We start from the raw sequence: 16,002 nt of genomic DNA, 5'->3' as shown, positions 1-16,002 counted from the left end.
TCTCATGTTAACTTAACCACCTCTTTAAAAGACTTTTCTCCAAACAGTCACATTACTCCACAGCACTGAGAGTGAGGACTCAATGAATGGACTTTGGTGAGGGGGTGGGGCCAGGGCCCAAGTCCATACACCTCTGTCCAGTATTGGCAGCTAACCCGCTCTCTAACCTACCTTCTGTACCACTGGAGAGATACTTACAAGGAACACAGATCAAACACTTTCCGTGTTTTAAATATTTTACTTTCATTGTCTCATTTAATCCTCACAATAGTCATATAAAGTTGGTGTTACTATAACACCAAATGAAAATATAAGATGCTCAGTCAAATTTGAATATCTGATGAAACACTAATTTTTTTTTAGTGTAAATATGTCCTGTGCTTGTTGGAGACATACTTACACTAAAAATTTCTCATTGTTTAACTGACATTCAAATTTTGTCAATTGTCCTGTAATTTATCTGGCGACATTATCTCTTGGAGCAAGGATAGCAAGCAGAGTCAAGACTGCTCCCCAGGGACAAGGCCCGATTGCCTATCCTCTCTCAGCTGAAGCTCTCTTCTCTGCTGGAGCATCAGAAGAAGGCCTCCCGGGAAGGCTGCCTAGGTCAGCCTGGTTCCTGATTTTGAAAGGAATTTACTCTCTCCCTCTCTCTTTAATTCTTTCTCCTCTGTCTCTGGGTAGTGTGGTTTAAATAAGATTTTCCCTGCATTGCAATCATAATACCAGGGACTCAAATATGAGTTGGAGGGAAAATGGCTATTTTGGTCCAGTGTGACTGGTTCAGAGTGTGACCTGCCTACACAGAAAAGAAAGACTCCTCTGTACAAGTCAGCTGTGTTCATCTAGGCCCTCCACTCAATTTTGAGCTCAAATCTTCAGCCAGGAGTAAAGTGCTATTTGCCTTACTTTGCTTTTCCTCATCTGGAGGTTTAGATCTCCCTTGGGGGACTTTGAGTGGAGTGTTGAGAAAAGTTATTCAGAACTTGGAAGTGAGTAAAATGATGACTTCATGACCTTTTAGTGTCATCTAAGGCCATGTTACCCAAAGTGTGGTTTGCTAACGGTGGCACCTATGAATTTGTTAAAATGCAGATTCTCAGACCTAGCCCAAGACCTACTGAATCTGAATTTCTGGGGCGCTGGGCTTAGACATCTGTGTTTTCACACAGAAGCTTGTCTAGGGATCCCCTCCCACTTTGGGGGAATGTAATGTAATTTATATGATTGATTTGGCCTCAGACATTTTATAGTATGGTTGAGATGGTGATGATTTTATCTTCTGTCTGGTAGAAAAGACAACTCCAAATATTATGGTTTTGCTGCTCTCTGGGATATTAACCAGTTTCATATCTGGTTTTGCAATCCTACGCCTCTGTTCCTCCCCCACTGACTGCAGAGGCCTGCCTTCTCATATTCTCCTTTGATCCAGCATTGTCATCCTGCCTGCTCCTTTATTAATGAATTGAATAAAAGTATGACAAGGGCTTACTTGTCTATCTATATGAAAATTAGGTTTTTAATATTTAGAGAATTATACTCGAACACAAGCATAACTGAGAAAAGACAGGGATTCATCTCGTCCTCGGACTCCTGGCTAAATACTGTTCTAACACTCTTGTGTCTCAATCAGGGTCTATGCTACAAACAACAGAAGCCAACCTGAATAATTGTAAAGAAAAAAGGATTTAGTGAAAGCCTAGAGGAGTCCCATGAGCCTCATTTGCAGGAAGTACAGTGAGGCTCCAAGGGAGTGGTAAAGTGTCAGTCTCAGATTCTCTCACCCCAGTACCCTCTGGCCCCTGATATTCTCCAGGAATAAGCACTGCATTCTGGCTTCTTTACAGACTGGTTTCCCTGTTTACTTATCAACATGAATGTGGCTTAAAATGGATCTGAATGATCTTCCAGTCTCTGACAAACCAGTAAATCAGCTGGATTTGGGTCAGATGCCTGCCTGCTGGGAAAGGGGGAAAGAACGAACGCTTCAGCTCACCCATCCAACCAAAGCTGAGGCTAGAGCGGATCTAAAAGGCACCAGTGGCCAAGGCTGGTGAATTTTCTCTGATACTCTAGGTGGCGCTAGTGATCAAAGACCCGCCCGCCAATGCAGGAGACATAAGAGATGGCGGTTGGTTCCCTGGGTCGGGAAGATCCTCTAGAGAAGGCCGTAACACCTCACTGCAGTACTCTTGCCTGGAGAATCCCATGGACAGAGGAGCCTGATAGGCTACTGTCCACAGTGTTGCAAAGAGTCATCCATGACTGAGCGACGAAGCACCGCACCGCAAAGAGATAAGGAAAGATAGATGATGATAGAGGTGTTCTTTCTAGAGTTTCCTCCCTTGGACTTGAGAATGGTTTTGGGACCACTTTGGCTCAACCCACCTCTGAGGACTAACAAATAGAAAAGCCTCTCGCCCCCTGAAATGGGCAGAGTGAAAGTTGGGGAATGACAGGGTGATTTTTAATTAGAACTCTTTGAAATGGAACCTAGTAAAAACTTTATTTTTACAGGTTGCACATTTAGTTAATTAACCTTTGAGAAAAATCATATCATACTGGCATTTTCAGCCAAAACATTTAAACTAGAATAATACTAGCTACTGTAACAAATAAATCTCTAAATTTCATCAGATTTAGCACAGTAGAAGTTTATTTTCTATCCACAGTGACGTAAATATAAAGCAGGTATTCCTGGTCAGTGGGAATCCTTTAGTTTATTTAAGTCTTCCAAAATTTTTGTCATTAATGGTTTTTACATCTTTTGCTAAATTTATAGATATGGAGTGATTCTGATACTATTGTAAGAATTATCTTTTAAAAAATTCCATTTTCTAATAATTTGTTGCCGGTGTATTTGGAAATATAATTTTATAAATATTGACCTTGATCTATCTATCTATCTATCTATCTATCTATCTATCTATTCTTATGTACATATGTGTATAATCCCAATCTGACTAAATCTACTTATTCATAGTTCCCAAGGGACTTTGTGTTTTCTATTCCCAGGTGGTGTGAGTGGTAAAGAATCTGCCTCCAATGCTGGAGGTGTAAGAGACATGGGTTTGATCCCTGGGTCGGGAAGATCCCCTGGAGGAGGGCATGGCAACCCACTCCAGTATTCTTGTCTGGAGAATCCCTTGGACAGAGGAGCCTGGTGGGCTACAGTCCATAGGATCACAGAGTTGGACACGACTGAAACGACTTAACCCACGTGCACAGATGGATCAGTTCAGTTCAGTTGCTCAGTCATGTGTGACTCTTTGCAACCCTGTGGACTGCAGCACATCAGGCTTTCCTGTCCATCACCAACTCCCAGAGCTTGCTCAAACTCACATCCATCGAATTGGTGATGGCATCCAACCATCTTATCCTCTGTCATCCCCTTCTCCTCCTGCCTTCAATCTGTCCCAGCATCAGGGTCTTTTCTAATGAGTCAGTTCTTCACATCAGATGGCCAAAGTATTAGAGCTTCAGCTTCAGCATCAGTCCTTCCAATGAATATTCAGGACTGATTCCCTTTAGGATTGACTGGTTTGATCTCCTTGCACACATGTATACCATCATATTATCAAAATACTGTTATTTCTTCTTTTCTAATTGTTATACCTTTTACTTCTTTTTCTTTTCTTATTGCACTGGCTAGGTCCTCCAAGATGATGTTTTGTAGATGAGATGTCATCAGATATCCATGTCTCTGGGAGAAGCTTCCACTATTTTACCATCAGGTATTTATCAGTCAAGTTCAATTAGAATACAGAAACCATACCAGTTATTTTAAGAAAGAGAATTTAATTTAAAGAGTTGTCATCCATGTTTTGGAGAAGAGAAAAGGCAAAGAGATGACATTAAGTATTGAATATCACAGAGATTGTAACGGCAAGCAGCAGCTGCTACCCTTGTACTACGAAAACAAAGGGAAAGAGATTGATATTAGTAAAACTCAAAAGCTTAGATAACAGACTCTATGGATCTGGCTGCAGACCCCTGGAGATGGGACATTGTCTGACCAGTGCTTGAGGACCTTGACGAGAGCCCCTTGGAGCTGCTTACAGACCTGTGAGGAGGGGCAACCAGGGCTGGTGTTGTTAGCTCTGACGGGGCATGGTGAGACAGATTCTGTAGTATAAAAAAGACTGCAAACTGGAAACAACCAGGACTTCCAGGTTGAGGAGTTTTGGCTGCCGTAACACAAACAAACAGGAAGAAAATAGGAAAGAGAAAGTCCCTTTTTCCTTCTCCAGAGTAGCAGCCCCTCTCTTGTGTCCTCTTAAACCTAACAGGGAACTTGCTGGCAAAGGAAAATGTGATATGCAGAGTCCAAGCTCCCAAAACACAAAATGAAGGAAAAAAGGGTGGGTTTGAAGTTTAATAATTATCAAATAACTTACTAATCCAAAAAATAACTGTGGCACTTGCTGTAGGTAAATACACTTTACAGGAAATTTGCATCTATGCTTAGTTATTAGTAGTTTTCATAGTGAATGAGTGTTGGAGTTTTATTAAATGCTTTCTCTGTACCTGGGGCTTCCCTGGTGGGTTCAGACAGTAAAGAATCTGCCTGCAATGCGGGAGACCCAGATTTGATTCCTGGATGGGGAAGATCCGCTGGAGAAGGAAATGTCCACCTACTCCAGTATTCTTACCTGGAGAATTCCATGGACAAAGGAGCCTGGTGGGCTATAGTCCTTGGGATTAGACATGACTGAGCCGCTAATGCTTTCACTTTCTTTCTGTACCTATTGAAAGAAACATGTAATTTTTCTCCTTTATTCTATTAGTTTAGTGTATTACAGGGATTGATTTGGAATGTTAAACTAACCTTCCATTCCTAAAATAAGTCTTACTTGATTATGTCAGATTACGCTTATTTTAGTTGCTCAGTCATGTCCAACTCTGTGACTCCATGGACTCTAGCCTGCCAGGCTCCTTTGTCCATGGAATTCTTTAGGCAAGCTTAATTAAGCCACAAAAAAATCTATGACTAAAATTTTCCAATTATTTAGAATTTAAAAGTCATACTTCTAAAAATTCCAAGGCCAACGGAGAAATTACAAGGAGAAGTAAAGCATATTTAGAATTGAATCATATTAAAGATATTATCAAAAATTTTAGGCTTCCACTAAAGCTATATTTAGAAGGAAATTTATAGTCCCAAGAACAGTCAGACAAAAATTATGGTAGAAAATAGATTAATTAAATATCTTAAGAAGTTAAGAAAAAGGACTAAAATACACTCAAAAAAGTAAAAGGAAAAACAATAACACAGGGTTAAAGCAGAAAATCAACACATAATAAAGAAGACTCACAAAGTCAAAGGTTTTTTTGAAAGGTTAATGAAATTGACACACTCTGAAAACATAATGAAAAAGAGAAAGAGAAGAGGCACAAGTTAACAACATTAGAAATACAAAAAAAATCTGACTGCAGATGTTGCATATATTAAAAAGAAAATATGGTCTGAACAATTTAATGCCTCTAAATTAGAAAATTTAGATTAAATTGACAAATCCTAGAAGTATATAACTGACCAAAACTGATTCAAGAGAAATAAAATCTGAGTAATTTTATAATAAATAAAGATATTCATTCAGTAATATTAAATATTGTCACAAAATATCAATAATATTTTTTACAGTTTTACTGTGTTTTTAAAGATAATTTTACAGTTTTACTAAGTGCTATCAAATATTAAAAAAATCTTGATTTTATAAAAATTATTTCAGAATATATGAGTCTACCATAGTAACAATATCAAACTTGGCAAGGATAGTACAGGAAAAGAGAATTACAGTCTAGTGTCACTTATAAACATGGGTGCAAACATTCTACACAAAAATATTAGCAAACTGAATTCGGCGATGTAGGAAGATAATAATATGTCATGAGTTAGTGGGATTTATCCCAAAGATATAAAGTTAAGCATTAGAAAATCAATTAATATGATTTACTACATATTAAAATAAAGGGGATGGGAACTCCCTGCCAGTCCTGTAGTTAGGATTCAGCACAACCACTGCGATGGCGGGAGTTCAATCCCTGGTCAGGGAACTAAGATCCCACAAGCATGTGGCATGGCCAAAAAAATTAAAAGAGGAAAAAGATACATATATCAATAGTCACTGTAAATGGATTGCTAAAATTCACCATGTGTTCATGATAAACTCTTAGCAGCTAGGAGGAAAGCTCAATGGAAAAAATCTTATCAACTTAAAAAAAGTCTATAAAAGCTCTCTAATAGCAAAATCATAAAAAATGGAGAAGTACTGAAAACATTCCTTTTAATATCAGTTAAGGATGAAGACTTCATCTAGTCTTCAGGATGAAGACTATAGGGCTTACCATCTCTAGTTCTATTTCATGTTATAGTAGTAGTCATAACTAGTTGAGTAAGTATAATGCTGGCACAATAAAAGACACTAACAGCATCTGAAGTTGTCTGTGTAGAAAATTCAAAGGAAAACTCTTCAATCACCCTCTGTGTTTTTTTTTCAGTCTAACTTTATCAAGGCTTTCAATGGCTAAGTCAAAGATCTTCCTTGGTAAATGTCACATTGCATTAGAAAATATGTGGGTTATTTTTAAATATCTTTTGATATTGATTTCTAACATAATTGCATAGTGATAAGAGAATAGACTTTGTATGATTTCAGTAACTTCAGACCATGAAATTTTTGTACCTTATTTTATGTCCCTGGATATGTTCCAGTGTCTCCTGGTTTACAGTCCATGGGAACTTGAATAGACTTTGTATCCTACTATTGTGTAAAAATTGTATAAATCTTAATTGTATGTTGAATTGGTTCATAGTGCTTTTCAGGTCTACTCTATCCTTCCCCTTCTCTGTATATTCATCTATTAATTTTTGAGAGTTTGATATTGAAGCTCCAACTAAAAATCTTAAAAAAATAATTGTAATATATAGTGGAACTGTATGTAGTTTTGTTCTATATTTTCCAAGTCTCCTGTAAATGTGTTATTGTACTTTTGTAATTAAAAAAAATGAAAATAAAAAAGAAAATCCAAAGTAATCTACAGATCAATTAGTAAACTTAATAAAGTTTAGCAAAGTGACTGGATAAACAACACAATATAAATTGAATTTTAACTGTTGACAGTACATTTAAAAAATGAAATAAACACACACATGACTTGGGTTTAGGTATCAACCTGGCAATGACAGTTATGATAGTATCCCCAAGCAAGTCTACTGCATAAATTAAAGGTTTGTAAAATAAAGACTACAGGCGCTTGACTTTCTTCCAGGGAGAGACTCTGTGACATTTGAGGAGGAAGCCTTGAGAAGTTAAACAACTCATTTATATTGTGTTGTTTTAGCCTCCGAGCTATGCAAATCCTAAAACCTTGCAGAATGTTAGTCAGTTAAAACTGACTGGAGAAAAGTGGCTGTCTCCTTTCTCATGGATAAAGAGGTGACTGGTCTTGGACAAATAGAAAATGATTTTGCAAGATATATTTTGTGGTAATAAGAGACCCCTCAGCTTTACGGTTTGCTGTAACAAGGCTGAATTACTTGCGGCATGGTTCAAAACTTGAAGGCTTAGTTTTTATCTTCAATTACTGTCAGACGAGGCTTCATCAGGCTTCGGGTGCTTTGCCTCAAGCCAAGCCATCCATTGGAAAAAAAGAAAATCATACCGCAGTAATGAAAAGGAGGCTAGCCCAAGTCCTAATTTAGTGAAATGTGGCCACTGTCCCAGGGAAACCCAAGCCTGGTTACGGTGCACGTAAATGCCCTCCTGTGCCCTTTTTCTATGTAGAATTTATCGCTGTGTTATTATTACCCATTGAAAATCAATGGGAAAAAAGTCGGGAGCCCAAAGCGCATTCAGACGAATCATCTCAGGATGTTTAATCACACGACTGTCAGCCTTGGTGTAATCATAGCCTGCACAGGTGGTAAATGGCATTTCAAAAATGCTGTCAAGTCCTGCCTTTCCCTGTGGCTTCCTTCCTTCTACAGCTGAGATAATTTGACCCACACCAGCAAGTTCAGTCTCATAGTAGTTTCCAGGAAAACGGTTGCAGATACGCTTACCTCTATTTCCTGCTTCCCTTTCTGAGATAGACATCATTAATGGACCACCACGTTCATTGTTGATAAAGCTGCAGCCTTAGAATCCTGCCTGACTCAGTGTTCCAGGCAGGATAGACATGAAGACAGGAATGTATCTGTCTTCCCTATTCTTGGACCAGTTGGGTGTAGAAGACCATAAGAGAGCCAGTCTAGGACCCTCGCTCCACGTGACGTCACTCATGTTGTTTAACTGTCCTTGACCTTGTGTTCCTATTCTTAAAACTGGGCTCTGCTTCATCCATCCATTTATCCAACAAACACTGCCTGAGGGCCTCTTATAGTTAGTGTGAGTCGCTCAGTTGTGTCCAACTGTTTGCGACCCCATGGCAACCTGCCAGGTTCCTCTGTCCATGGAATTGTCCAGGCAAGAATACTGGAGTGGGTTGCTATTTCCTACTCTAGGGGATCTTCCCAACCCAGTGATTGAACCCAGGAGGTCTCCTGCATTGCAGACAGATGTTTTTTTTTTTACCGTCTGAGCCACTGGGGAAGGGCTCTTATAGATCAGCTACTATTCTAAATTCAAAAGATACAGTGTTTATATTGTATTTTACATTTATTGAGAATATGTTTATATTATTTACAATAGAACACATTTATATATGACCTTTCTCAGGTGGCGCTGGTGGTAAAGAACCTGCCTGCGAATGCAGGAAACATAAGAGACACAGGTTCAGTCCCTGGGTTGGAAAGAACCCCAAGGGGAGGGCACAGCAATCCACTCCAGTATTCTGGCCTGGAGAATCCCATGGACAGAGGAGCTGGGCAGGTTACAGTCTATAGGGGGGCATAGAGTCAGATACAACCGAAGCCACTTAGCATGCATGCCTGCAATCATCTTAGAGTGTTCCCTCAGTACCGAGGTCACCCCGAGGGTATGGCAGAATGGAGGGTTGGTATGGGAAATGTTAAGGTACCAATCCAGATGGCTTCCACTCATGGGATATTGGCAAGAAGGCAGTCAGATGGCCATGACTAACCGCAAAGGACGCCGGCTTGGAAGGAAGAGAATCAGGTGTGGAATTTGGCAGCAGTCTTCTCCAGTTCAGAGTGGCCAAACCAGGATTCAAACACAGGTCTTTCTGCCTCCAGAGTCAACCTTTTTTTTTCGCCACCCTCTTCTGTGTCCCTGATGTGAACTATCCCTTTGCTCCCATCTGAAGGCCTGCCTCTTGCCCTGCCAATAGCCTTCATTGAGCCCCACTGCCTGCCTGTTTCTGATCGTGGCCTGTTCCCAGATGCTTTTCCCCTGTGTTTTGATCATGCATCAGTGTGTTGGCTCCCCTGCTGTCTGGGTCTAGTCCTCCACGTGCCGAGGGTCTGCCCTCTACACTGGGCCTGCACGCCGGGCTCCTCTGTTCCAGTACCTGGGGCACTCCAAAGGGCAGCCTTCTCCCAATACTGTTTGGCTTTGTAGCCATGATGGGGCTAACCTCAGTGTTAACTGCATGCACTATGTTTAGAAAATCACCGGTTTCAACATACACTACCAGTTGACCATTATGGTTAAAGGAAAGGTATTTTTGGGACCTTTACAAACTTAAAGGAGACAACCCTAACATTTAAGTGAATTAGAAGTCATCGGAACCAGCACATGTGGAGACACAAACTTGGAGTGTATGAGTGAATGGAGTCTCAGAGCATAATCATTGCAGTCTCAGAACATACACAGGGTCACAAAGAGCCTGAGGCATGAGAGGGATGGTTTCGGGCCCCCTGACATGCCCAGAAAGGAGCTCAGAGCACATGTGTCCCTGAGGGCAGGCTGGTGACCTCACCTTTGCATATAAAAGAGAAGACATAGTAACACAAATTTATAGAGGAGGACTTAAAAGTTCAATGCATGTTCTACTAAATTCACATTTTATTCTGTTTTATAGAATGATTTTGTCTTCAGAATCTTAGGATAGCACATGCCTGCTTGCTTTGCTTCAGTTGTGTCTGATTCTCTGCGACCCTATGAACTGTAGCCCACAAGGCTCCTCAGTCCATGGGAGGTGCCAGGCAAGAATACTGGAGAGGGTTGCCGTTTCCTACTCCGGGGAATCTTCCCGACCCAGAAATCAGACCCACATCCCTTGTGTCTCCTGCACTGGCAGGTGGAGTCTTTACCACTAGCGCCACCTAGGATTGCACAGAAGAGTTTCTTAATACACATTTGATAAGTGAAGGATGATTTATAGATGCATGAATGAATGAAAAGGCAGGATAAAAACTGAAGTTCTCCAACTCTTAACATTTGTGAGGAGATGAATTTTTGAGCAGAAAGTATAAAGACTGAGGATTTGTCAAGATGATTGATTACCACAATCTAATAAGCCTTATAACAGAGTTAATCTGATGCATGTTACATATGTATGGAATATACAATTAATCAGGTATGAACTTTAGCCAACTCCAAAGGTGGGACCAGCAGGAGACCCAGCCCAGTCCCTGAGGTCCTCCCTGCGTTATGAGCTCGGGGAGCCTGACCCTTCACACTCAGGCCAGTGTCAGGGAAGATACTTCACCTGAAGTCTTTCAGAGAATGTCCCAGAAAGGAATAGACCCGAGGGAAGAAAAGAAAGGAAAAGGCAGACAAAACCACAAGGAAAAACCAGGAGAAAAGAGCAGCCTTGATTCTCATAACTCTGGTTCACATGCGCACGCATACACACACATGCACACACCTGTTTCCAAGGCACTGGACTCTTCCCTGCCCTTTTTCTTCCTCCCTGGAATTTTCCCGTTCCCTAGCTGATCCCTGAAAAGGTCCAGATTCATTTTATTATAGCTTCTCCAGAAGGAGAAGCCAAGGAGGCAAAACCAAACTTCTCATTCAAGGTGATGCTCAGGCGGTCTCGTGCCTCTCTGTCTCCTCGGGGTGTTCTGTCACGGGCGAGCGTGTCACTTCAGACTGCAGGCACCATAAGAAATGAGCAAGTAGGACTCTAAGAGTCAGTGGACTTCCCTTTTTCTCTTATTCTACACACACCCATATGGGGCTCTAGTTCTAGTCTGTCCTTTGACTCTGTCCTCTCCTCTTTATCACGCTTCTTCCTGCCTTGGGTCAGGTTCTAGTTGCCTCCTCCTGGGATGACAATTGTGGTTGGAGCCCATGAACCAAACGTGCATTAGCCTGGCTGAGCTATGAGCGCTCCTTACCCTCACTGGGTCCCAGTTCCCACAGCTTTCAAGTGTATCTGGAAGTTTGTGGAGATTAAAGAAGACACGAACCTGGGTATCCCCCTGGGAAGGGTCTCAGAGAGCGAGACCCCCCACTTTCCTCTTCTGTCTTGCCCACCCTCCGCACTGATGCCATCTCTCTGAAATGCAAATCCGATCACTCTGTCTTCCTTCTCGCACCTCTCCTGTTCCCCTCTGTACTATAAAGACCCCTTGTTGTGGTTCACAAGGCTTTCATGACCAGCTCCCTCTACTTTTCTGATCTAATCTGCTGCTGCAAAGTACTGCCTTGATTCCAACCATACAAAATCACACACACTTCTCCCCAGACGTACCCTTTCCCCTCAACACAAGCCTTTTCATGCACCAGGACTTCTGCCTGGACTTTCTTTCCTCTCTTGTCCATCTGGTGAACATCCAGTCTTTCTAAAAGGCAATTCAAATAGACGGCATTCTTCAGAAGCCCTCCTGCCTGTGGGCTGTCTCCTCAGCGGGCAATCACACTGGTCACGCCTGCCTGCAGTGGCGATGGCCAGCCTGCGGGGTGTTGTTAGTTCACACGTCTCTCTCCTAGTCTGGGGGCTCAGTAAGAGTGGCGGCCTGACCGTTCCCTTCTTTGGATCCCCAACACGTGCTCAGTGCTAACTGATGCTTACTGAATCACAAGTTTTAGCTGCTTAGGATCTCACGGCTGGTTAATGTATCGTGAGGAGAGCATTGCGTCCTTTCTGTTGCGGGTTGATTCTGTTCCCCAAATGAGATATGTTGAAGTCTTAACTCCTAGTCCCTCGCAACATGACCTGATTTGGAAGTAAGGTTGTTGCAGATGTAATTAAGATGGAGTCATGTTGGGTTTGCCTTGTGGCTCATTTGGTAAAGAATCTGCCTGCAATGCAGGAGACCTGGGTTCGATTCCTGGGTTGGGAAGATCCCCTGGAGAAGGGAACGGCTATCCACTCCAGTATTCTTGCCTGGAGAATCCCATGGACAGAGGAGCCTGGCAGGCTACCGTCCACGGGGTCACAAGAGTCGGACATGGCTTAGTGACTTAGTGACACCACCACCACCACGCTGGATTGGGGTGGGTTCCTCAGTCAATACGACTGGTGTTTTTATGAGAAGAAGAAAAAGGACCCAGACACATACACAATATTTCAGGCAGAGTCTGAACTGGTGCATCTTCAAAAGGCAAGCATACCAAGGGTTCCTGGGAACCACCAGAAGATGGAGAAGGCAAGGAAGAATTCTTCCCTAGAGCCATCAGAGAGAACACAGCCCTGCTGACACCTTCAACGTCTAGCCTCCAGAACAGTGAGGCAATCAATTCCTGCTGTTTTGAGACATTTGGTATGCAGTGCCCTTATGGGAGCCCCATAAAACAGACATACTTCCCATCAGAACATCTGATCAATCCATGCCCTTCACATTTAAAGCTGACTTTGCTGATTTTCTACCTGTCGCTGCATAGAGACGATACAAAGGTTGGCACACAGAAGCACAAGGACCAGGAAATTCATAAAGCTTAAACTTCAAGTGTCCTCACTTACGAGCTCCATTCCAAGGGCATGTGGGGATCTCCAGCTTGGTGTTCACTTGATTACAGGTCTTTGTAAATATTTAAAAATGGCATTTTAACTACAGTAATTTAAGAGCACTGCCTTTTCCCTCTCTGACTTTGCCTTGGGTCAGGTGACTTTATCATGGCCTGAACTTCTAGGGATGTTGCTAAGAGGATGTAGACTCAGAGTTACTTTTAGTTTGGTTCAGTGGCTTATATTTATGTGGTTTTCAGTCACTTGCATGTAGCGTGAAGTTGCTGCTAGATCTCCTGGTGTCAATGACTTTCTGAAATTCTCCCTCACTCACTGAGCCAGAGGCTGCCCCATGTCACACATGTGTCCTTCCATGTCCAGACCTGATGCCAGGGAGAGGATGAAAAGAAGGTTTCAAGTGTATCTAGACATTTGTCTGTGAAGAAGTCTTTGAATCACCAGATGTATAAGATTGTAATGAGAGAATTTGGCACTCATTGACTCTGTCAAAATGGAAGCTGTCTCCTCAGTCAGATATATACTTGAATGATGTGGGGTGTACACTGATAAATGCTCCTTACATTTAAAAATATTATAATGAGGGTCTCATAAATACTGTAAATGGAGTGTCCATTCTAAATGCAAACTTGTGTTTTCTGCATCCCTAGCAGATCATGTTTTTATGAATGCAATAATATCTCTTGTTCTGATGAAGTCTGGTGATTCCAGATAAAACAGCATGTAAGAAACAGCCTGTGAAAACAAGTGTATCCCTGAACAAAACTCTTACACATATTCATCTTTGAATCATTGTGTAGCATGTGACTAATTTGTTGTACAACTATGTAGCTCATTACAACACAACAATCATTTTAAAGTGCATTTTCTCTAGTGAATGTGTGCCACAGTTTCTGAAAGTATTTAAGATTAGCTAAGAAATGCCCTGAAATCCTATGGCTCATTTTTGAAAGCAACTAGATAGTTTCCCAGACTTGAAAACCCTAAAAGTTAGTACAAAATTGCCAATAATAATTTGTGAAGCTCAGAGTAACTTTTCTAAACCATTGACAGTAAATTTTTTGTTTGTTTTTAGAAGAAAGAGTAAATTTTCTACTCTCTCTCTGGAGAAGATTACACAATTATTATTATATGAAGAGTTATATTGACAGTATGGAGCCAAAAACTGTGGGGCAAGAACGTGTTGTAGAAATGTGCCAGGCAATTAATTCATAGGAGGATTATCTTACATTTATGGGTTTTGTAATACTTGTGTTATTAGTTAACTTTGTTATATTTGTAATTTGTTGTACTTTCCTCTCTCAGTCTGAAGAAATATTCACCTTTGCACCAAATTTTATATTCCTCATTTTGTATTCTTTGCTTTAAAGAAGTCCCTTCTTCCAAATTATATGTGTTAAGCCCCATAAAACCAGGATCTCCCCATCCTAGCACACAATCATGACCGACATGGTTTGTTCATCAAGTTTGGTTGAAAGCCATGACAATGTGGGGGAAACTATCTGGTGTAGAGTTAAAGTGGGATGTGGTTAGAATTAGGGGTCCAGAAGTTCAATCCTAACTCTCCCAGAGAGAGCTGTTTGAGACAAGGCAAATCCCTTCCCTCTTCAAATGTTGATTTCGTCTTTTGTTAAAGAAGGAGTTTAGATTAAATAAGTTCTAAAGCTCATCTTCACAAGACAGTTTCTTGCTTCTTAAAATTTATTTTGTTGAAGCATAGTTGATTTACAATGTTGTCTTAATTTATGCTGTATAGCATAGTGATTTAGTTTTATGTATATATGCTTTCTTTTTCATATTCTTTTCCTTTCTGGTTTATCACAGCATGCTGACTACAGTTCTCTGTGCTATGCAGTAGGAACTTGTTGTTAATCCATCCTATGTATAATAGTTTGCCTCTTTTGTGACAATTTTCTGAATGTGCATTTCAGAGTTAGTTCAACTTTAATACTACTCGTGAATAATATTGCCATTATCTAACAGTTTCCACTCTCTAGGAGTTTATGATCTTGGTGAGCCAAGATCAGCCTTTGGTTTGTTGTTGGAGGCAGTGTTTACTGGTAGTTCTGTTCCTTGGCTTCATAGGCTGGTTTACATCTTGTGCCATGTAAGCCCCCTTTCCAGTTGCTGAGTCACTGAAGCTGTGCCTGGCCACGTCCTTGCGAGGATGCCACTCCATTCCACTGAGAGTTACCACTCCTAATGGCTGGAATGACATTTGGGTCTCACTGAGCCTCTAACAAGCTGCTCACGGGACCTCCATCAAGATATACTACTACTGCCCGGTAGCCTGGGGCAGGATTCCTTGACTTTGTGTTCATGGGCCCTACCTTCTAATAGAGTATTCTCTTCCATGTTTTGACTGTGCTGAGGGGATGGCTGGGATTTCTGCCACGGGGATAATGCTTATTGTCATATGGGACATTGACAAGAACAACATCTACATTGTTCCATAGTTCTTTGGTTTATTAAGGAACCATCTTCCATGTAAGCACCAAAAACAAATTTTCCACCAACAAGCTAATGTTTATTCTACATTAGAAGATTAGCAGTACCTGCTTCTGTTGACACTTCTATTTTAATTTTCATGCCCAAGTTAATTGATGGCCATTTTATTCATGATTCATCTATTGATTTGATTCACATTTCTTCTTCTTCCAACTGAAGGATGTAAGTTGGATTTCTGAACTCAATAGGAAATTCTGGCCACATCAAAATGGCAGTTTTTAAAACTGGTGAGTTGGTAATTGTATTTGGGTATGATTCTGGTTTCCAAAGATAACTTAGGAAGGTGTCAACATCCCTTAATAAGGTCAGTTACATAAGCAGGTAATTAGTTTGTGAACAGAATGTCAACATTGATAAAAGCTGCTAATTTGGTTATTTTTAAAGGTGTTTCCGCTGTGGCACATACCTTTTAAATAAGAACTCTTGTCTGCTATGGCTGTTTTTGAAGATTACACACAAGTCAGTTAAATGATTCATTCACTAGCTCCCTTAGTAAATATTTGCTAAGGCTCTGAATGTGACACTGTTGGCCACTTTGCAGAGATGATGGCAGTTCTGCAGATGGAGGGTTAGTGTGAAGAAGATGAAAGTTACAGGTCAATTTGACCCAGAAAAAGAAACCGTACCTCTGAAGTTCCACCCCAAAGATGTGAAGCTGATAGATGGTGTTGATCT

The sequence above is a fragment of the Muntiacus reevesi genome, chromosome 12, assembly GCF_963930625.1.
Source record: "Muntiacus reevesi chromosome 12, mMunRee1.1, whole genome shotgun sequence".
Lineage (NCBI taxonomy): Eukaryota > Metazoa > Chordata > Mammalia > Artiodactyla > Cervidae > Muntiacus > Muntiacus reevesi.
Note: the sequence above shows the minus strand (reverse complement) of the source record.